Source organism: Lissotriton vulgaris, chromosome 6 (genome assembly GCF_964263255.1).
Source record: "Lissotriton vulgaris chromosome 6, aLisVul1.2, whole genome shotgun sequence".
NCBI lineage: Eukaryota > Metazoa > Chordata > Amphibia > Caudata > Salamandridae > Lissotriton > Lissotriton vulgaris.
The window spans coordinates 1,608,976,503-1,608,999,761 of NC_141694.1; positions in this window are offsets into that span (position 1 = coordinate 1,608,976,503).

A 23,259-nucleotide genomic window follows, 5' to 3' on the forward strand; every position below is an offset into this window, starting at 1 on the left:
TAGCCTGAACGGAGGTTTTGCAACGTCCAGCCTAGCTGTACAATAGAACGTAATTGGGACTGGCCATGTTGTAACATTAGCAAGTCCTGGTCTATTATATCAATAGCAGATGATACAATACTGTCCAGTGAATATATTCTGGAGGACAGAGTCATTAACCCATTGTCCATAACAGAAAGTGATTTTTCCAAATGAATACTATCAATTTCTCGTATTTTCTCTGCTGTTTCAATTTGAGTCACTTTCCATGCCTCGTTGTAAGCAGCATATATACTGGCCGCTATGAAACGTTTTGACGCTGTTTGCGTGGTCCCATTTTGAAATCGCACAAGTCAGCACCATCTTTAAGTAAAGACAAGTGTTGCTTAATTTGTGCCAGTGTGGATGTTTGTAGCCATTCAAGGCATAGTTTCCTAACACTTTAAGTTGTTACTATCCCTGGATGTTGTCTCTGGGAGTATCTAGGGTCTGGTCCGGTCATTTTTAACCCCTGTAATTTGTTCAGGTATCTATCTTGACAGTTATTCGTGTCTGTAGGCCAGATTAACCACTTTTTCCAATCAGGATGTGTTCTGCTTTCATTTAAAATTTGGGATACGTCTACTTCAATATCTGTGGTTGCATTATCAGGTATTGGCTTTGGAATAGACGGTTTGTTAAGGTCTTTAATCTTGGCTAGGCCAAGACAGGTCGTTTGTTGAATTGTGTCATTCAAGAACATTATTTGTTCTGGGATCATGCAGGCTCGAAATAATGCTTCTAGAACTTGTACCTGCCAATCTTTTGTACCCCAGATGGTTTTTGTTTCAATGTTATTTTTCCAGAAATCAAAACCAAATGTAATCATTTCTTTCATAAAATGCTTCTGAATATATCAATTTAGTACTTGTCAGCATGGGTTTTGTCCCTGTTTTATCCAACAGTTTATAATAAAATGTTTCTGCATTACTTGTGTTAAACCCTGAGAAGTATTGGAATTTCTCATAGAATATTTTTGAACTGCTTTTAGGTGGAGTAGCACAATGTTCCCATTGGTTATATTTAAAAACATTTCTAGGTTGAGCAGATTTATGTAAATAGTGGTCTGCATAATGAGTAAAACAGTACATCTGTTCCTAATTAGATGAACCTTGCAAATAATCATGTTCTGTAAATTTTGCTGATTAAACTAAATCCAACATCATATCATTTATACTTTTAAAGTCCCAATTATCAGAGAATGTACTTGCTTTTACAAAGTCACTTAATGAAACCTTAAACTGATGAGGTTATTTCAAGAACTCGACCGGGCCATATATTTCGTAGTCAGTTTTGTCCCAAACTACCCCGCCGGGTATTGGATTGACTGTGACATTTAGTGATGATAGTTCTCTTTTCTCGATGTGAGATGATTTGTGAGGCTTCAGAACTAAGTTGATGTTCTGACTTGCTGTGTCCATTGTACTGTATTTTCCCTCAATTAATTTTCCCAAACAATGTACCATGATGAGCCAAAGCAGGAGGAAAAATACACCTAGCCCAATCCAAAATTCTAACCATGGAGAAATAAGATAGGTTTCTTTGAGTTGATGAAAGAGTTCTGTTGCTTTTTCTTTAAAAGTCTTTGTTTCTGGCATTACTTCAGGGTCGCTTTGATCTTCAGAAAAGTTATCGAAATTGATGAAGTAGCCAGATGCAGTTCTGTCGATCGTTGGAATTGTTTTTCCCATTTGGCTTTCATTAGCACATTCTGATGCCACATCATTGTAGACTGGTGTTTCATGACGAACTGTTTCAATTTGGGTTTCAAGAGGCACAAGTTACATGGCATTTCTGCATAGTCCTTTTTTATTCACTGCAGGTTTATCAAAGGTGATTAGTCTTTCAGTTTGAACCTCTTGGATACTAGCAAATGTGGGTATTCTGTTACTTCTTGGGAGTCCACTGGGCCTGCTATTTATCATAGGCCACATGATTGTGGTTTTACTAGGTCGATGGATACAACTCTGTTCTCCTTTTTACCAGCAAGGGGCGGTAGTACTACTGATCTTGTTCCGTTGATTGCTAAGACAGGTACTGCTTTTCTGTAAGAAGGCCCAAATTCCTTCTTCACCGCTATTTTCTCTCTGACCAGATTCCAAATCTTTGGAATCCAGACAGGTCTTGCTGGGACAGGTGGTTTGTCTTCAGTGGTTGTTGGCTGTTGCTTTAACTTTATGTTGCTCAGGACTTTTCTTGTTTCATTTAAGTCCTGCAAAACAGCCAAACGATCTTTGATGTCAAAGTCTTTATTCTTATCTTCTACCACTGAAGCAAGACTATCTAAGTCCTGAACATACATTCTAGTTCCGAACAATAGTTCGTATGGGCTGAAACCTTTTAGAGAATTTCTTGGCAAGTTGTTAAGACTGCGTTGGACACTTGTTAAATGCTGGACCTACCCATCACCCGAACCTAATACCTTTGCCGTTATAGATTGCTTTATGTCTCGGTTTTTTCTTTCCACTACCCCGTTTCCCTCAGGATGGAAGGGACAAGAGAATCGCAATCCAATGCCCATACTGGTCATGGCCTCCTTATAAGCTTGAGAGCTAAAAGCAGGACCCTGGTCAGAATGAAGCATGGCAATTGCGTATGTGCCGATAAAGACTCGCAAATCTTTTATAACAGTTCTGGCGTCAGCCGAGCTCTGGGGCCACATCCATATGATTCTCGTACAGGAATCCACTGCGACCATGATATATTTATAGTTGCCATCCCTTTGTAGGGGACCACAGTGGTCCAGGTAAACACATGCTAATGGTTTATCTGAGATGAGAAGGGGTGTCTGCGCTGGTCGTTTCACTGTTGATACTTTCATTTTTTGGCATATTTCTCATTCTAGTACATATTTCTTAGTTTGTATTCTCATGCGAGGCCACCAATATCTCTATTTTAATAATGATATTGTTGCGGAAACACCAGCGTATGCAGAAGCAAGCCCTTCGTGTGCCGCTGTAATTAGTCCTAACCTGTGTTCCATGTTTGGAATTACTCTATCCCCCACTCCAGGGATTCGAGCAAAAGGAACATTATTCGTATCTGTTAAATATGAGTACTTTTCTGGAAAGCCTTTTGGGAGTGTCTTTGTATCATCTTTTAATGACGCACTGACAGCTTGTAGTATATCGCTGTCTATTTTTGTTTTTGACCGGGTGATAGCAGCTACGGAAGCCGTTTGCACAGCTGCCTTCGCGGCTTCACCAGCCAATGAATTCCCTGCAACGTGAACGCCATCACGTTGATGACTCAGAGTGTGCATCACGTGAGTCCTTTGTAGTTCCTTCTGTAAAAGAACTACTTGTTCCCAAAGCATTTTATGCTTGATTGTGCCACCTTTTACATCTTTGAACCCGTTTTCAACCCAATTCTGCAAGTATTCATTATAAGATTGAACGCAATAATATGAATTCACACTATAAGTGTGGGGAATTCGCGATCGGTATTTTCAAGCGCCATCTTAAATGCTAGTAGTTCAGCTCGCTGAGCTGTACAATCTCCTAGAGATTGCGTCTTAGTGACCAGTGGTCTAAATTTTCCTTTGTGCCAACGACCTTTAACAATCGCGCACACAGCACTGTAAGCTTGTTTACCCCCAACTGCGGGTTGTGCTGATCCGTCTGTATATATGATACTTCCGTATTCTTCTAAAGGCAGAATTTCGATTGGCAGAGGACATTCATATTCATATTGTAAAAATTCTTGTGTCTTTAGGTTAGGATCAAATTCATACACTACATCTGTTGCAGTAAGGGAATTAACCCATTGGATCCATCTTGGATGCAGAGCTTTAGCATTTGGAATGCTCGCTTTACTTACCGCTTCTAAAGCAGGTATAGGTGTAACGATTATTATTAGTTTTCCTTGTGCTAGGGCCCTTTGTTTTGCTACAGCAGTCTGAACCGCAGTTAGAATTTTTTCAGTTGAACTGAATTTTATTTCAGCTTTTGTGTACAAATGTGATTTGTAAGCTATTGGTACCGTTTCTCCCTCATTAGAGGTCAGGTACATGAATCCGCATCTTCCTGGGATAACCCGGATTACAAGGTTGCGTGTATTGTCACGTGTTTCTAATTTTGTTTTAGCTAACATGTCTGTTTGCAGTGATCTCAAAATTTCTGTGTGTTTTTGAGTCCAGTTGATTGGTTTAAAATCAGGTTTTATTAATTCGTAGAGAGGTTTAATCCTCTCTGCATAGTTTAGAATGTAAGTTCTTCCGAAATTCAGGAAGCCTAAAATCGATTGTAAGCTCTTCAGCGTTTTCGGTGCTTGGAGTACAGCGCACTTCTCTAGGAAGTTGTCCGCTAGGCATTTCCCTTCACTTGATAATTCGTATCCTAAGAATAAGACTGTTAGATTGGCAATTCTTGATTTTTTAAAGTTGAATTTGTAACCCTCTGCTGCGAACCCAAGTATTATGGTGTTCACTCTTTTCAAGTGAGTATCCAAGTCGTCGTCTGTGAGATAGATGTCATCGACATAAGATACTGCCTCATCATCATACATTTGTAGTAACTCTGTTACTCTGGCTGAGAATAGTCCTGGGCTGTTCTTGAATCCCTGTGGGAGCCCACAGAAATTTTTCTGTGACCCCATTATTGAGAAAGCGGTCAAGTACCTGCTGCTGGTGCAATATTTTGACAAAAGAACCCGTTAGATATGTCTAATGTTGTTTTGTATTTTTTGTGAACTATGTTATTCATTAGTGCCGCACTGTGCAAATTTTGTACCGCAAATGTTTTGCAACATGAGTAAAGGTGTCTGTAGTCCAAGACTAGACGATATGAATCGTCCGGTTTGGAGACAGGAAACAAAGGATTGTTCATTTGGGAGGTGCATGTTTCAATCACCCCTTGGTATTTAAGTTGATCTAAAATCTCCCTGACCTGTTTGTTAGCTTCTTGCTTAATTGGGTACTGCCTTTGTGCAGTTGGTTGACATTTTAACTGGATTTTGTGAGGAGGAGAGTCCTCATCCCATCCTACATGATTCTTATATAATGCTGGTGCCTGGGCTACTGCCCATTTCCTTGCATATATATATTTAGTGTGAATTGGAATGTGATTTGAGAAGGCAGGCATAATCATTTCTTCGCCATGAGGGCACTCCCTGACAAACTCTGGGGATAAATCTTTCTCGGCTAACAGGATGTCATAGCCTTTTGAGAGGTTATCCCAAAATAGACCCCTTATTTTCCTAGTCTTGTCTCCCTCTATACGCAGTGTTATTTCGTATATCTTATGAGGTTCGCTAACTCTGGTATCTGCAGTTTCTACTTGAATGTATTCATTCGTGTCCACTGTCTCCAGATGACTCATCAGGATCTTGCGAGCTATGCTGATTTCTGCTGCACTGTCTAGCATTGTCTGTGCCCACTCTCCGTTTTTCAGCTGTGTCCTCAGAATTCTCGGCATGTTCGATTACTCTAATACTGGCTACCTTCTTTCTTGGAAATTGTAATTATTTACTTTGAGCAGGTTCCTTGTCTTTGGACTTGGTGTGCTCTTCCCTTGGATCTGACCGTCCTCTTCTTTCCGATTTCTGCGAAAAAGATCGAGAGGGACGTGTATCAATACTTTATTATCTATCAGGCTTTTTCAAGTTATACCTATTTCTAAGGTTATATCTTTTCTCAGAGTGCTCCCTCTTGATTCGGAGTTCTTTTCCTCCGCCGAGGAGACCTTACTCTGGACTGGAAAACTTTTTCTTTGGGAGTGGATTGTTTATTTCCATCCCAGCTCTTTTTAGGAGTGTTTAGGTTATTTTTAATAAATAATTTTTCAGGATTTTCGAGTAGTTGGGGTTTTACAGGTTTCCCACCCAAACTATCTCTACCTAATTCTTCATAGCATTTTTCTATTATTCTGGCAAGCTCAATTGGTTGATCTGTTATATCTGTTTCTTTCAATTTCTGGCGGATTGCCACAGATGCTGCTTCTCCTTTTATGTTGGCTAGTAATATAGCCAAGACCTGCTTGAAGTCTTTCAGTAATTTCATACCAAGAGTTAAAGCAGGTTCTGGACCGTATTCATTCTGAATTTGTTTTAGCACATCTGGTATTACTGCCATGGACGGAACACCATGTGTTTTTGTGTAAATGGAAGCAAAGACTGTACCCCAAGTGTCACAGTCCTCCACATGTGGTGCGACCCCCATTGGAAGGCAGATAGTCAGAATTCTGTGTTTCTCAATAGGGTTAGGTTACTGTCTCTATTTGAGTAATTTTCTGTGCTAACCAGAAAGGAATTTGTTCCCGTTTTGTGGGAGTTTTTCCAAGACATGATTGTGTGTTCTGTGGTGTGATTTTATTTGTGTTCCCCTGATGAGGGGTTAGCTGTGGAATATTAACAGCTGTTTGGACTGTTGCAGTCCGCATTACATATTGGACTAACTGTCTGTGAATTTTAATTAATAATTTTAGCTGTGCTAAAAGTTCTTCTTTTGACATTTTTTCAATGTCTGGATGTGGTGTGTAGCTGGCTAGAACCGGCCACGTCGCTCCTGGTCTACCTAGTGGACCGAACCTGGTAATGTGATCATTATGTTTTAGGGCGCCTTTAAACCAGAGCAGGTGCTCTTGGTATTTTAATGGGATTTCAATCTCCTCGAAAGGAGCGTACTCTTCCAGTGGTTCCTCTATTTTGTAATAGTGGAACTCGTGTGTTGTAGCGTTTGCCGCTGGAAAGTTTATCCAAGAATAGAATACCTCTGTCTGCCGATATTCGTGTGCCTCTGTCACGAAAATGACTGTACCACCTCGTGATGTCAGGCCGTTTTCTATAAGTTTTGAAGTTATAGATTTTCTTATGTTGACCGAAATGAGGATAGCATTCTGGTCAGTCTGTAGGAGACTCGTGTCGTCCTCCGTTAGTTGATTTGCTAATATAGCAGCGTCCCTTTCTTCATCACTCATTTTACTGTCAGAAAGGTTTTTTATTGCAGATCAAGTTTCAAGGAAACAAAGATTAGGTGCACACTATTTTTGGAACACTGTTTCCTTCAACGTTGACTAAACCAGAAACTCTACATAGGAATCTCTTCCTACTAAGTTCCGGCGGATTTTAACCTTTCACCCACTCCAGACGTCTATTGGAGTATTTACGGGAGAAAGGGTCTGTGTGAAAAAGCACGACTGAGTTACTCTAACGTCTAGCGTTAGTTTTATCGCCTTACCAAACGTTTGGCGCCATGTAGTGTAGTTCCTATTTTCCCTATAGGCCCTGCGCATTGGAATAACATAAACAGCAGTGTAGACGTAGGACTGAGGTCTTCTAGGTCTCTACTGACTATGTTAGACTTAATTTAGGTTTGCGTCAGCTAGCTCAGAGGTCACTGGAAACTTTCTTGACTGAATAGGAAGTGATCAGCTTCCCTGGCTCAGACAAGAAGGGATTCAGTTTCCGACAACCGCATAAACATGACAACTTTGCTCCCCAGAATAAGAGTCAATCTCTAGAGTCGTGTGAAACAATAGACAGCTATTTCACTCAGTCAGTTGTGCATATTTAATTTCACCAGGGTGCAGAGAATAGAGAGACGGGCGTTTTCAATAAAAGATATTATTTATTGAGCAGTCTTCTTTCTCATGCAAGAGAAATGAATTGCCACAATTGCAAGACTTGTTATTATGAAAGGTGTGTACAGTAAAAGGAGTATTACGAAATAATACTGTAAAAGCATTGATATGGTTTCTTAGCCATAAGATAGTTAAAATGAATAAAATATGTACATTCATATATACATTGGCTAACGACCTCAACTGGTGCTTCTAACTACGCCTACCCCGGTGTACCTGACCTAAGCCTAATACATGGGAGGGAGTAAGTAAGTAGCAGTTTAAGTTAAGTTGGTTTTGCCAAGAGTTTGATTCAAGAATTCTCTCTAAGGGTTTAGTCAGCACCGTACCTCTGGAATAGAATGTAGGAGGTCTGGTATCTCCTTCTTAGGACCCGAAATCCCAGTCACCTGCAAGGGTAGGCTGGAAACGCCGGAGCTGGATTTTCTCGGCAGGAGAAAAGACAGCATCTTTCTCAGCGCGTCAAGGAGGAGGGGCAACGGCCGTGGGCTTCTCGCATCTGCTGGGCTCTCTGCAAGGGGACAGCTGTTCGTCTCCAGTATTCACCACCACCGTGTGTTTGCTTAAGGCAACGTTGGTATATTTATACCTGAAAGGTGCCGAGTTTGACGTAAGTTTTTGGACATAAGACGTCAATAAAGATGTCACTAAGAACTGGTCGTTCTTACAGTGCTCGCAGGAGTTCTATTACTAATAAAAACAAAGCAAGCGGGGCTCTCCCAGGTTGCTGGGGCTTTGGTATGTCGAAAGAACTCGGTGTGCTATCTAGGAATCTAAGGAAGTGGCTTCTGCTGTGTCATAGACTGCAGAGGCGAGTTACTGAAATATGGCTCTGATTATTATGCCATTATAGGGATATGTATTGATTATAGTCCTATAGGGGCTTGAGGTCACAATATTGATCGGGTCCTAGATAAAACCCATCAGTATCATGCCGGAACACAGTTTGCACCAGTAAAATCACAAGCAGGTATGGCTCAGTTTTCATTGGGTGTGGCCCTATGCAAAAGAGGAAACATCTTGCTTATGTACTTTGTGTAAACAAATAGTATAATCTCTTCACCACCGTTTCTCTGAGAAGATGCTGACATCATTTACATGAGTATATGGTACTAAATGGATTATAATGACTCATGAATATTTGCGGCCTACTTTTTGCTACAAGCCCATTTCATTCTTATACTTTTATAAGCACTAGAGATGGAGGGTCTTTTGTCAAATGCAATCTTGGGTTGAAGCATCAACACAGCCCAAATAGTACTGCTTGTAAAATTAAATATGCAAGTTCCATAACTTTTTCGGAATTGATTGTCACAATCCATTCCACATTAGTTGTATTTTTTGGATCTGGATAATTTGTACTTACTTGTATATATTACAGAGTACTGCATCATCTGAACTAAAACCTATGAATTCGTGGTACTCATGCTTTTCGTTTGATTTACACATAAATGAGACAAGTTTTTGTTTGTTACTGTATCCTGGTGTTTTTGTCTTTTTGCGCTTTTATCTGTTATCTGAACCAAGTTGTATTACAAATAACTGTCCAACTGATTTTTAATTTTTTTTTTATTTTGTAAACAACTCCAAAATAAAAGAGAAAAGGCATATACTTTACAAACTAATACACAATAGTAACATCATACAAAGCAAAGAAGTAAGAGTCCAAAAGAAAGTATGAAAATAAATGCAAAAACACAATTTTGCGACATTGTCAAATGCTTAGAGGAACAGCAGGAGGGAAAGGAAAGCAGAAAAGAAGTAAAAAGGCTACAATAATAAATACTTTCCAGAATACCAAAAACGTGAAAAACAGAAAAAGTGAAGAGGTCGGATAAGGTCAAACATACATTTGACTGACTAGAGATTTAACCCTTCAGTTTGAGATGGCAGTGGCAGACCAAGTTGTGATAGGGGACCAGATTTTTTCACCTCGTCTCTTAGACTTCAAGCCTCTAGTGGCATAGATTGCTATCTCGTGGTTATAGATGCCCAAGAAGCGAGCTAGCCACATTTGGAAGCTCGGGGGTCACTATCTTTCCAGCGTGCGGCAAGTATAATTCGGTAAACAGCAGCTCCGTTGAAAAGCATAGCTTCCTCACTAGGATTCAAATTTAGTGTAAAATCATACCCGAGCATGCAGCTGGTGGATGATTCAGGCAAAACTCGCCCAAAGACCTCCTCCCAAAATTCCCATATCATTTTCTTATAAAGTATAGGCTTGTCGCAATCATAAAACATATGTAGTAGTTTGGCTGGTCCACACTGGCACCTAGGGCAGTGATCGTTGCTGCTTTTCCCCCATGAGTACAGTTTTGCTGGGGTGTAATACAGATTGTAAATTGTTTTATAAAGTTGTGCTTTTAGATTAGTGGAGAGCAATAATTGTGATGTCAGTGCCAGAACCTTGTCAATGTCTACGTCTGGGTTGTCAAGCCTATTTGCCCATGATACTTCAGTAGATTCCAAGTCATCTGGAGTTTTTTGATGCAGGGAGGTATAGATAGTGCCAATTCTGGCGGAGGGCCTAATGATGTCTTCAATAAGAGGTATTTTATTCCAGCTTATGCGGGGTAGCTTGGTGTTTAAAATATTTCTTACTTGATAAAACTTTAAAAAATCTGTGGCAGGTATATTAAACTGGTTCTGAAGGGTGGTGAAGCAAGCTTTCATATCTGTGCCAAGGAAGTCAAGAAGGGAGATAATACCCCGTCTTTCCCAGCTAGCGGAAATCATATCATTAACATTTAGAGGAAACAGAGATGAGTGCCAGAGTGGAGTGTAACGGTTTAGTTTGGGAATTTGCATATATTTAGTAATCCGTGACCATACTTTCCACGCCCCAGTGACAGTTTTAAACTTAACTTTTTTTAAATAACTGGGCTCTAGTTGTCTTAAAAGTAACCCTCTAGCTTTATGGCCAAGGGCTAATTCATAAACTGATGGTATTCCCGACTCCTCCCCGTTAGATACCGGGTTGACCAGCGGGGCGAATTGTTGTAGAAAGGCTGCCCAGAAATATAAACATAGTTTCGGAATAGCGAGTCCACCTCTGTCAAATGGCAGGGATAAGAATTTAAGCGATCTCCTAATTTTGCCGTATTGCCTAATAAATTTAGAAATCTGGGCGTCGAGGATTTTAATAAAATTGTCTTCAACTAATAAGGGGATCGACCGGAATAGATATAGTATCTTGGGAAAAATAATCATTTTAACATAATTCCCTCTCCCTATAATAGATAGATGAAGGCTGTTTACTCTCGTTAGATCTTGTTTAATAGAGTAAATAAGTGGTTCATAGTTAATTTTGGTTATATCGTGAATCTCAGCAGATATGTAAACCCCTAGATAAGTCGCTTTTTGTGTTCTCCTAACATCTCTGCAATGCATATTATTTGTACATAGTATGACAGTTTTACTTTTGTTAAGAGAGTAGCCTGAGTGAGATCCGAATTGATGTGTAATTGCCTCAATCTCAGTTAAAGATAGATCGGGTTCTGGTGTTAAAATTGCTACATCGTCGGCGTAGGCTAATACTTTTGTTTTACATAATCCTGTCATAACTGGTTTGATTCTGGTGTTGTTGAGGAGTTTTAATATCAAAGGGTTAATGTAAAGGGCAAATAAAATCAGGGAGCAAGGACAGCCCTGCCTCGTTCCTCTTGAGATGTTAATACTGCCTGATTAGCACCCCATAATTTGGAGTTTAGCTTTGGGATTGATATACATAGCTTTAACTGACTTAATAAAACTGTGCCCAAAATTATAATGCTCCAAAATAGCCCACATGAATTCCCATGACACTCTATCGAATGCCTTTTCGGCATCGAGAAGAATCATTGACATCTGGCCGCCGGTTGCTGACATAATATCAAATAATGAAATTGCTCTACGGATATGATCGGCGGTACCTTTCCCTGGAACAAAACCGTGCCATGGGCTAACCAGATGTACAATGATCCCCCTTAACCGATTAGCCAGAATTTTTGCGTATAATTTTGAATCTGAGTTAATCAGTGTGATCGGGCAGTATGATGACGGGGAGTCGGTGGGCTTCCCCTTTTTGGCAAAGATAATAATATTGGTATCTTTCCAAGATGCAGGAGTTCTTCCATTCCACTGTACCCCTTGAAATAAATCTAGTAGTAATGGTAGTATAATTTTGCCTAGAATTTGGTATATTTCCAGTGGAATCTTATCAGGACCGGCCGCTTTCCCCGGGGCTAGTTCGGCAAGTGCAAGTTTGAGCTCTGAAATTGATATCTCTTTATCCATATCGTCTTTTGTGGTATTATCTAGGCTATTGTCTGAACAGGTTACAAAATCATTGAGAAATTTCTTAATATCTTCCTTGCTAGAGGCAACATCATCCTGATATAAATTCTGATAGTAGCCTTGAAAGACCTCTACTATATCCTCTATTTGCGTGTACTCTAGGTCATTCATTTTGATGGATGAAATTGCATTGCAGGAGGCCCTTTGTCTTGTATGTAGAGCTAGTTGCTTGCCAAACTTTTCCCCATTCTCATAAAGGTTCCTTTGATGAGTTCTAAAGTTTTCTGCGGATTTCCGAGTGAGTCCTCTATTCAGGTCGGTTTTAAGAATTACGATCTGACGAAGTAAGTTTGACCCGTCTGTTTTTTGTGCAATTGATGTTGTATGAGCGGCTTCTAATCTCGATAGGTCCTTTAACTTCTTGGTATAATCAGCGGTCTGCTGCTTCTTGAGTCTAGCTACATAACTAATGGTTTTGCCTCTGAGTGCAGCTTTAAAGCAATCCCAGACCACATTTCTGGGAGCACTGTAGCGATTGATATCAAAATACCCCTGGGGCCAATTCCTGATGAAATTGATATAATCTCTGTTAATCAATAATTTCCTATTGATTGTCCAAACTGAGGGTTTTCTGGTGGTGCCGGTTATATTTATAGTGAGCGCCAGGGCGTTGTGGTCAAAAATTAGCTTAGGATATTTGATAATAGTTGCTAGACTTGTCTCTGGTAGTAAATATATAGTCAATTCTTATGTATTTGCTGTGGGGGTGTGAGAAGAATGCATAGCCTGGTTCTCCTTGATGTTTAAGACACCAGATATCAACAAGGTTATGACTAGTTATTAGTGAACTAACAGCCTTATATACTCTAGGTTTTCGACCAGAGTATATATGGGTTGCTAGGTCGTTGCTGGTAGAGCTAAATGCAATATTAAAATCTCCTGCAAAGATCAGTGGACCAGGCCACCCTGCCAATTCCAATTCTAGTCTCTCAAACATAGATGGGTCATCCAGGTTCGAGCCATACACTGAGCAAAGGGTTAGCCCTAGAGCAAGTTCTACAATAACCCATCTACCATGCTGATCTGCTACTTGGCGTAGAGGCTTCCCTATATGGTTTTTGCCTAGTATGGCTACCCCCCGGGTATTGGTCCTTTGGGATGTGGTTGCCAGAACGTTATACCCTTGAGTTTTAAGCAGGCTTTGCTTTCCCCAGGGTAAGTGGGTCTCTTGAAGACATATAATGTCTAAAGAACCCCGCTTAATTATCTCGAATTGCCGCCCACGTTTGTCTTGATCATGCAGCCCTGCTACGTTCCAGCTACAGATAGTTATCCTCCCCATAAAGCTAGGTAGTTTGATCCCTTGCTTACACTGATATTTAAAGTTGCATTGCAAAGCGTGTCTTGGCAATTCATTAATTTAGTTCGGGTTCTTAGGTATGGAGTTGTTTGCGTTTTTTGTGTTTCGTTTGGTAGTCAGCTGTACTCAACCCCCAGTGTCCACAGAGAACCAGGGCACCGGGATGCAGGCTTCGGATCCAGTTCCCAGGATTGCCGCTACACCCGTCCTGTCGGCAGCTGCCCGTGCAAGGGCCGCGAGACAAACGCAACGCGAGGCAGCCGAACGCCGTGGGGCCGAAAGATTAATGGCCGCCCAAGAGAAAGCAGAGAAGGCTGGCGCATCTACACGACTTCACAAGATCGAGACCGTAGCAGCACTCGACTCTGCCAAGTCGGGCACCGTAACCCGGAAGAAGAAGGATATGCTGAAGGACGCCGGAGGGCCGTCAGTTGTGGAGCTCATGCAGCGGGACGCAATACGCTTCCGGGCCAAGGGGAGAAGCGTCAGGCGTCACAAGTCGGCACCTCCGAGTTTGCCTAACAGCCCGGACCCCCGAACGGCGCTGACCGAGATTAAACCTGCCAACGTCGATGCCGAAGCCTCCAGGAGCCATGACAATGCTGCAAGCAGCCTGTCTTCAACACAGACTCCGGCTATCACAGAGGTGAGCCCCTCAACAATACTTAGCACTAACAGTAACATTGTCGAGATGTATGGCAATGAGACATCCCCCATAACAGCGGCAGACTCAGGTTTTTGTGCAATTTCTGAAGCTGGCGCTGGCATAGACTATGGCTCAACTGTCCAACTGATTAATGTAATTTGTAACAAATAAATTCCCATATAACCCCTGTTCAAACGTGTGCACAGTATTTTACAAATTAGAGCCACATAGAGGACTGTGTCCCTGCCGCCTGCCGCCCGCCGCACCAGCCCGCCTCGCGCGTAGATTTGAAGGCAAATCTCGCGTGAACACAGCGGCCATTTTGGTACCATGTGGGAGCAACCAATCAGCGCCCAGGAAGACCCTGCGGACCTTTTGGAGGGTCAAGTACTGGAAATCACAGTCTCGCAAGATCCGGCGGCCATCTTAAGGGCAGGCAAAGCAAGATAATAGAACAAGAGGAAGCCCAGGAGGCCAGTTTGAAGTAGGGTAACCACGAAAAAGGTTAAATAAAGCCAAATTGAAAGGCCAGGAGGCCTGATTAAAGTAAAAGTAGAAAAATACAGAAAATAAATGTGCAATTCAAAAGGAAAAAAGAGTAATTAAGAAAAAAAGGGAGAAATTCAAAAGAAATTAGAACTACTTAAGGGAAAAAAAAGTAAACATAAATTGTGACAGTGAAGTGGCAACAAAGTGACAATAAATAGAGGTGGGAGTGCCACTGTCACTGCAGAAAGAAGGCAATCTCAGAAAAGAAGACCTGCAAGGGAGTTGCATGTCTGACAAAACAAAGAATAAAAAAATGGTTGACGCAGAAAGTGACACAATGAGCCCTCAAACAATATTTCGAAAGCCATTGCCATTCAGGCTATCGGAACCACAGGCTTGCATCAGGTAGGAAAGGTGGATTAGACAATGCGTGCGTTACATGCGCGCCACGGACATTGTGGCCAGCAAACAGCTGGACCTCTTTCTGAATCTCGCAGGGGATGAAGTGGAGGACCTGCTAACAACATTTCCCAGCGAACAAACAGCAACATACTAAGGGGTGATATAGTGCCTCACAAGGAAATTCAACCCGCAAAGGAACATTGACTTTGAGAGATACACCTTCAACACAGCGTGTCAGAGAACAGAGGAGTCCCTTGACAACTTTGCAACACGACTGCGAAAATTGGTCACAAACTGTGAGTTCGACAAGTTTGACAATGAGCAGGTGATACAATCGCATCATTGAAGGTTGTCAGTCTGTAGCGTTCCGTGCACGTGTCCTGAAGGAACCAACGATGCTGGAGAGGATATTGACCATGGCCCGCACAGAAGCGAGAGCAAAAGCGCATGCCAAAGAGATGGAGCTGGGGAAAGAGAAAAGAGTGGAACAAGCACATCGCATCACGGGAAACAGCGAGAAGAAAGAATACTCGGCAGCCTCGCCAGCAAAGCAGAACAAACAAATGTGCTACAGATGTGGACTCGACTTTCAGCATGTCGATGCGTGCCCGGCGATGGGCCTGAGATGCAGGAAATGCAACAGGGATAATCACTTCACAAGAACACGGATTACCACCAGTACCACCAGCCGGTACGTTACAAACATGGAAACAGCGAATCGCAGTTCCTCCGATGAGCAGGAAGAAATGGCAGCACCTGTGAACGGGGCACGACTGTACCTCATGTCCGATGCCCACAGGGAAGACCGGAGACCAGAGCACATTCATCTCATGGAGAAGCATCAAATTAAAAAAACTGTAACCGTCGACATTGAAGCAGGGGGACATAATACACAGTTTGTGCTTGACAGCGGGGCCACATGAACATCGTGCATGTCGGAGTATGAGAAAATGAAAGTGAAGCCGCCGCTATCACCGTCCGCTGTTGATGTGTTCACGTGGGGCTCTATGAAGCCGGTAGAGAACATGGGGAAGTTCACAGAGACCTTAGCGTACAAGGACAGGTCCTGCCAAGAAGAGATATTTGTGCTGAGAGGTGACATCCCAGCACCATGCATGCTAAGCAATGTCACGGCGCAGGTGATGGGTCTACTAGCTATGACAAACCACATGTCGGAAAAAAGGAACATGCTACAGGAACATCCGGCCCTTCTGCATGGCCTGGGAAAACTGAAAGGGAAACAAATAACGTTGGATATCTTCGAGGTGATCAAGCCAGTAGCACAACATCATCGGCGGGTACTATTACACCTGCAACCACAAGTTGAAGAGGAAATTAAAAGTTTACTGGCCCAGGACATCATTGAGCCTGCAGAAGAGCCAACGCAATGGGTGTCTCCAATAGTGGCAATCCCGAAAAGGAACAACTCCAAGATCCGCATATGTGTGGACATGAGGGTACCAAATACAGCAATCGAGTGAGAACGCCACCTGGGGCCACATCTAAACGAGATGATCAGCTGTCTCACTGGGGCCTGCCAGTTCTCGAAGTTAGATTTGTGCAAAGGGTACCACCAACTAGAGCTGGATCAGCAGTCAAGATACATTACCACGTTCTCTACGCACATGGGCCTGTTTCGCTACAAGAGACTGAGATTTGGCATTTCATCGGCTGCAGAGATATTTCAAGAGACCATAAGGCAGGTGATAAGGCCGGTGAAGAACAGCCTAAACTATAGTGATGACATTCTAGTATTTGGGCGGTCAGATCAGGAACATGATAGGGCCCTGCATCAAGTATGCCTACAGCTGGAACAAGCAGGATCAAGATTCAATGCAGATAAGTGCTAACTGGGGAGAAGTGAATTGGTATTTTTCATGCATATTTTCTCCAAGAAAGGAATGAGGCCGGATCCCAGCAAAGTAGAGACACTGAGAAACGCGAGTCCTCCGAAGGATGTCGCAGAAGTAAGGTCATTTCTGGGACTTGCCAGCTACTGTGCTCGCTACATCAAGGACTTCGTAGCGGTGAGCACACCGCTCCGAGACCTAAAAAGCAAGGTCAGAAATTCATTTGATCACAACAATGAATGTGGACATTTGAAGCCATCAGAGAAGCTGTAATGACTGTAGATCATCTTGCCTATTTTGACCCTTTGCTATGCACTGAGCTGACGGTAGACGCCAGCACAGTTGGTCTAGGAGCTATACTAGCCTAGCAGTGATATGGGCGTGTGAACACTATCACATGTTCATCTACGGGAAGTCATTTACCATCATAACAGATCATCAGGCTCTGGTGACAATCTATGGCAATCCGTTGGCATAAATGCCACCTCGCATTGAGCGCTGGGGCATACGGTTGATGGACTATGACTTCAAAATTGTGCATAAACCCGGAAAGGAGCATAACCCGGCTGACTACATGTCGAGACACCCTCTACCACAGTCACCAGAGACCGCATCAATGGCTGAGGAATATCTCCATTTTGTACTAAAGAAGAACACTCCGGCGCCAATAACATTAGAAGGAGCTAGGGCGGAAGACAGCGAAAGATGCCACCCTGCAGCTGGCCAAAGAAATGACAAGGATACAGAGATGGAGACACATTAACAACAACTGTACCTGGGGAGATGGAGTAAGCAAGGAGGAAATGCTACCACTGAAGAAAATATATGAAGAACTGTCGGAGACAGAAAAAGGAATAATGATGCGAGGAACAAGGATAGTGATACCAAGTTCACTAAGGCGACAGACTGTCATGGCACATGAATCACACTGCAGAATTGTGGCGGCAAAAAAATGCTAAGGGAGAAAATCTGGACCCTGTTTTGGGGGCCAAGCATCTATTCCTGAATCAGACTGCATGACCCAGTGTGTAGTAATTGTATAGCTCCTCAGTCCCTGGCGGTGCAGCACCCAGGATAATGTGCTGCATGCCTAAACACTTATGGCCCAAAAGACGAGACCTACTGGTTATTCAAATGCTTGCTTAACTTGCCATTCTAAAATGCCAAAATTGTCACCAGTTATGCACATAGCAACCATTTTGGAATATTTTTTCTTAACATTGCAATATAGCCACATTATGTATGCGTGCATAAGCATGTGTTGTGACACATGCACACATATGGGTAATAATAATGCATGCGTCCACATGTGTCATGATGTAAGGTTGTCAATATAAATAAGCACTGGCAAAGTCAAGAGGTCAGCATTCTCCTTTTAAAGATGAGAAATATTGGCTTTGCCAATGCTTGTTAAATACTTTTTGTTAATCAGTAACATAGGTTATTCAGTCTGACAGTGTGCCCACATATGCCATACATACCTTTTTGTGATCATTACTTTTTTCTTTCCTTCTAAAAGACAGACAATGTTATAATATGCTATTGCTAACTTTATGTATAGTTGCTTGTTCTCAATTTGTTTAAAAACATTACTAATGCATTTGCATCCCCAAGGTGAGTGTAGAGGCTTTTGTTTATAGTTTGGCGGAGCGGGTTATACGCCAACCAGTATTGGATCTACCATCATCCATACTTAGTGCTACATCAACATCTATGAACTCTTAATATGTCAGAATGGACATTCGTCTTTTTCATATGGATGTCCTGTATCAGCCATAGACTAAATGAAGCCCAATGTCTTTTAAATCACTAAGTCTAATTTTGTTTATACGAGTATTTTATTAATAAAGATTGATTCGATTTGTAAGCTCATGTGGAGTGCTTGGACCACGGAATTACAGTGCCCACTTTGGCTTCAACACATCACACTTTGTTGGAAATTACTTTTATTCTCTATGGCTGTTTTAAATAATATTGATCAGCTGTGTGAAAATTCATTATTGATATTGTTGTTCCAGATGTGTCACTTTTTTCAGAATGGACTACAGTCTTGTTGATGGTCCATTACAGTCATACATAGTAAAGATACACAGAAACAGGTGAAGTAAACTACCATATATTTTTTCAAATATCTGAAGTGAAGAATTTGTTACTCATTACTTCTGTTACTTGATCAGCTGTACCTATGCGCACTTTTCCCCTTATGCTTTCGTTTTTAGGTCAAGCCTAGGGTCAGCGTGCATGCGCTGCTCTGCGAGACTTTATGTATCTACAATATGGGCTTTAACAAAGCCTATCCACTGCCACTCGCTCTCTGCTGTGCCATTCAGAAATGCTGGCTTCCTATTGGTGAACTGCTTTCCAAAGTCTCTCCAATGGGTGCTTGGTTGACGCCCAAGCGATTTCACTAAGAGAACATTTTTGTTGGCCATCATACTACCTTCATTCTTCCTCCTGTTACAGAGTGTGATGGCCCATCTCCCATCTGCACCCATTCCCTTTCAGTACATATTTACAATCTTGGAGCGTAAAAAATTATCATTTTTTAATCTCAAGCTTGCCTTTATAATACTCTCCGCTAACTAGCTTACACCGTTAGTGCTGACATGTACATCTGTTGGAAATCTGCTCAAAAATAAGAACGAATATTTTGAACATTGGAGCCAAAAGCAGTCCAGGTTCAGCGAGTTATATTCCGCAGCACTCTTTCTATAACAAGCGGAACTTGGAGCATTATAGCGGCAGATCCGGGTGTGGCTGTCCACTTGCAAAGCTGCAAAATTCTTCACTTGTACTACGGGCCGTTCGGCAAGAAAAAGTGTATTTCAGAAGAGCTTGTAACACAGGGCTCGATATCCAGTTCACACTGGCTCACAATCTGTAGATCGGTCGTACCATATGAAGGGGTTCCTTCCTACCGAGGATATGCTTTTAATTTACCACACATCTATGAAGAGAAAGGTGACTTTTAAAAATTTCGTCTCTGGCCGTTTCAACATGTTTGAAAAATCGTAGATGGATAGGGTGGATGTGAGGAGAGAAATTGCAGATTTTTATCTGAAAATGATGTATGCACCAATTTTCGATTGGAAATAAAAACATTTTTTTTCCAAATGCGTCATTTGCCTTAAATGTGCCGGATTAAAATAATCCACTTAATGCAAATTGAGAAGCAGGTAGTGAGGCATCGATATAATTTTTGCAAGTTTGCACCATTTTTGTGGATAATTGTGGGCAGTTTAATTTAGTTTAGAGTGTTTCACCTTTTCCATATTTCTATTTGTTGGGTTTACTCGACACTGCCAGGGCATATTTCTCTCAGTGGACCCTCATTGACCAGAGATCCCCCGCCCCAAAATAAAGTAGGCTTGTACTTTTTCAGTAAACACCCTTCCCAGCCTGCCTTTAAAAAAATCAAAAAAATCTGCAACCCTGTGGGCACGTGTCAACTCTATTAATGTTGTTCTCTTTTATATGGCACCTGCAGCCACATGTTCCAGGTTCGCAGCGCAATAAATAAATAGCTTACATTGTTCACTTACTAATCAGTAGTAATTTGTATTTTGTTTTGGAGGATGAAGAGGAGATTCGACACCACAAACTATTAAATGCACGCAGTTCTCTCCCGTAAATGCATTAACCACACGAGCTACCCCACAAGTATACTAGAAGAGAATGGCAGGAAAGTGGGAAATCTGCTTTATTGCCTGAAACTTTAATACAGCAGAGGAGCTCACAGCAGCAAATAAAAAAGGGAACATATGAAATTTTTCATTGTCAGGGTGGTGCCAGATTGCTGTGTTTCTGGCTGTGTTCAATAAAGTGCCAAGTGGTGCAGAGTGTCCTCGTGGCACCCGAGAGGCAGATAAGTACTTGTTATATATACACAAGGTAAACCACGGAATGCACGTTAAGGTGGTAAGGAAGGCGCAAAAGGCGGCATAAGGCTCAAATGCGCACACACATGTAGCCATTTTGTTTTCTGAATATGGACCCAAAAGAGAAATTCTAAATGACGTTGTGTATTATTGAAAAATGCTTTCAATAAATAATTTATAGGAACCATCTGCCGTGGTGGGGCGTTCTGGATCCTATACATTAAAGATGTAAACAAAAGGAAAGGGAACATGGCAAACTCGTATAAACCGTATTGGAACCACCCATAATCTGTATGGGAATGCCACCCTCTTCTCTAAATCTTTATAGACGCTTCCAAGAATTGATATAGGGACATCCAACAAACTCTAGAGGGATTTACCACAGATTCTTTAGGTACGATAGACGGCCTTATAGGGAAGTCCACAAATATAATACGATCCCTTTGAATTTTTTGAATAGTGCGTCTCTTGTGCAAGTTTCTCTTTGCATGTAATGTGCACCTCAACCTGTGCTTTACTAACTTTTTCAATCAAGCTACTGTTTTTTTCGACCCATCTGTTTTTCCTCAAGACTTAGCCTTTCTGGCACCACCCCTATTTAGGTTCTTTGATATTTGTTTCATTGCTCATGAAGGGCCGGGCTGTTCTTTTCTACTATTTGGCCAACCACAAATAAACTTCACCTCCCTCTGCCATGAATGAATTTTAGATGGCATCAAACACTATATTAAAGGATGCACGAAGTTGTTGGCAGCTGGCCCACACAAACCCATGTCCATGGACTGTGTCCAGTGCTGAAATTCATCAGATGTCACACAGAAACCTTCTATTTGAACGAAGCAATGTCATTTAGCCAAGACAAGAACTCTGTAGCCTCGTTGTTAATAGTAGTTTCTACTGGTGAGAGGTTTGCCTCTGACATGGTGGAACTCTAACACCTAGTCAGTTGTGTCAACTCTAGCCACACCTTTACAAATACCTTTGAGAAAGAAAGCGCTGAGTCGAAAGACTTGGGATCCTGTGTTCCCGGATGATGATTTCACCATTACTCCAGGTCTTGCATCAGAACCACATCAGACGTGGACACCATGGTAGAGTGAACACAATTCACTAAGATGGGTATGAACTCGCTAAGTAATGAGCATGCTGTACAAAGTTTTACAGTAAAGACACACAGCAGATTTCTTTGTTTTATTAAGACGGGGAGAGCATATCCTTTACAACTGCATTGATATTTGCCTGTTTACATCATGTATTATGTACTTTTAAAAGTATTATTTATAGACATATGTGTGCCATGGAAGGCAGTCCTTAACAGCACACCACATCATTAAACTCCACTACAAACCCCTTCACAAGACAAAATACCATTCCACATAATTATTCTCTGAAACCCACAATCCCATTGCACTTAATTTCAGTACACACAATACCACATAATTACTATCCACATAATTTCACAGCACATCAAGCCACATAATTCCAATACACAAATCTACTCCACAACCCACCACACAATTCCACGCTGCACAATTACACAACTAACTAATCCAAACCAAACGACATACTGCCACAACACACCACATACATACACTCCACATAAGTGAAAAACATTGCCATTTACAATGCCAATCGCTCTAAGAAATACAAGACCTATGCATGAGTAAACCACATTGCCATTTACAATGCTGATAGCTCCAACTCCAACAAATGTGATACATTTTGCATTTAAAATGCTTGTTTAACTATGTTTTCACCTTTTTAGACTTTCCGTACCTGCCATAAATTGTATGAACTGTGTATTAAATGTTCAACTGTCTTCATTTTTTGAAAGAAAGATACCTAGCCATCCTATGCATCACTTATTGTGCATTAAATGCAAGGTAGCAAACTAATTTACTTACTATTAAAGTAATTGACTGTATAAATAATAATTTCCGTTGGCACTCATGAAGTGTATACTATTTGACTTGTACAATACTTTCCCTTCTGGATATGGGGTTGCTCCATAAAGTTTAAGCGAAGACCCACGTCCAACAAGTCAATCACTGATAATTATTCTGCTCAACATTGTAGTCAATTGTCAGCTTCTCCATGTAGGTGTAAATAACATGCAGAACATCATTCACCCCACCCAAAAAAGGAAAGTCCAGCCAGAACTGCTAGTCAATGTACTCTGAAAAGGAATACAAGTAACCACGGCATGTGATTAGACAATTATAGGCCAGATCAGTCAAGTGAAGTTTGAACTAATCTGACAGCCATTTCTGAACCCATATATGGGCATACCCATGCCAATTGGCAACATAGCAAAAATGACACATACAAATTCTCAAATCAAGTCTTAAACACTGGCAATTGTTCCATGCAACATGGCATTCCGTTTTTTAGGTTGTGGATTCACAGAAACCAAATGCAAATCCACCTTGGCTCCTTGCCTTACAAACAGTCCAGCTAAACTGCAAAGCCATGTATCGCGTGACCGGAAACAATGCACCAAATGTACTTCAGCATTCCTGGGCTCAGAAGTATGTTGCAGTTAGAGCTAGAGCTCGAGCTCCTTTGCCACAAAAAGCTTGGAGTTCACATCCAAGCATCACATTGGCACTAACGGAGTTAGTACTGGGGGGCATCACCATTTGGTGGCGATGTCTAGAAAGAAACTTATTGGAGGAAAGTGCCTCTTTATGCATGGTAACCCTGACTATTTTCCTAACATCTGATGGAACCTGGCTTGATGTGCCCTGGGTCCTTGCCAATCAGG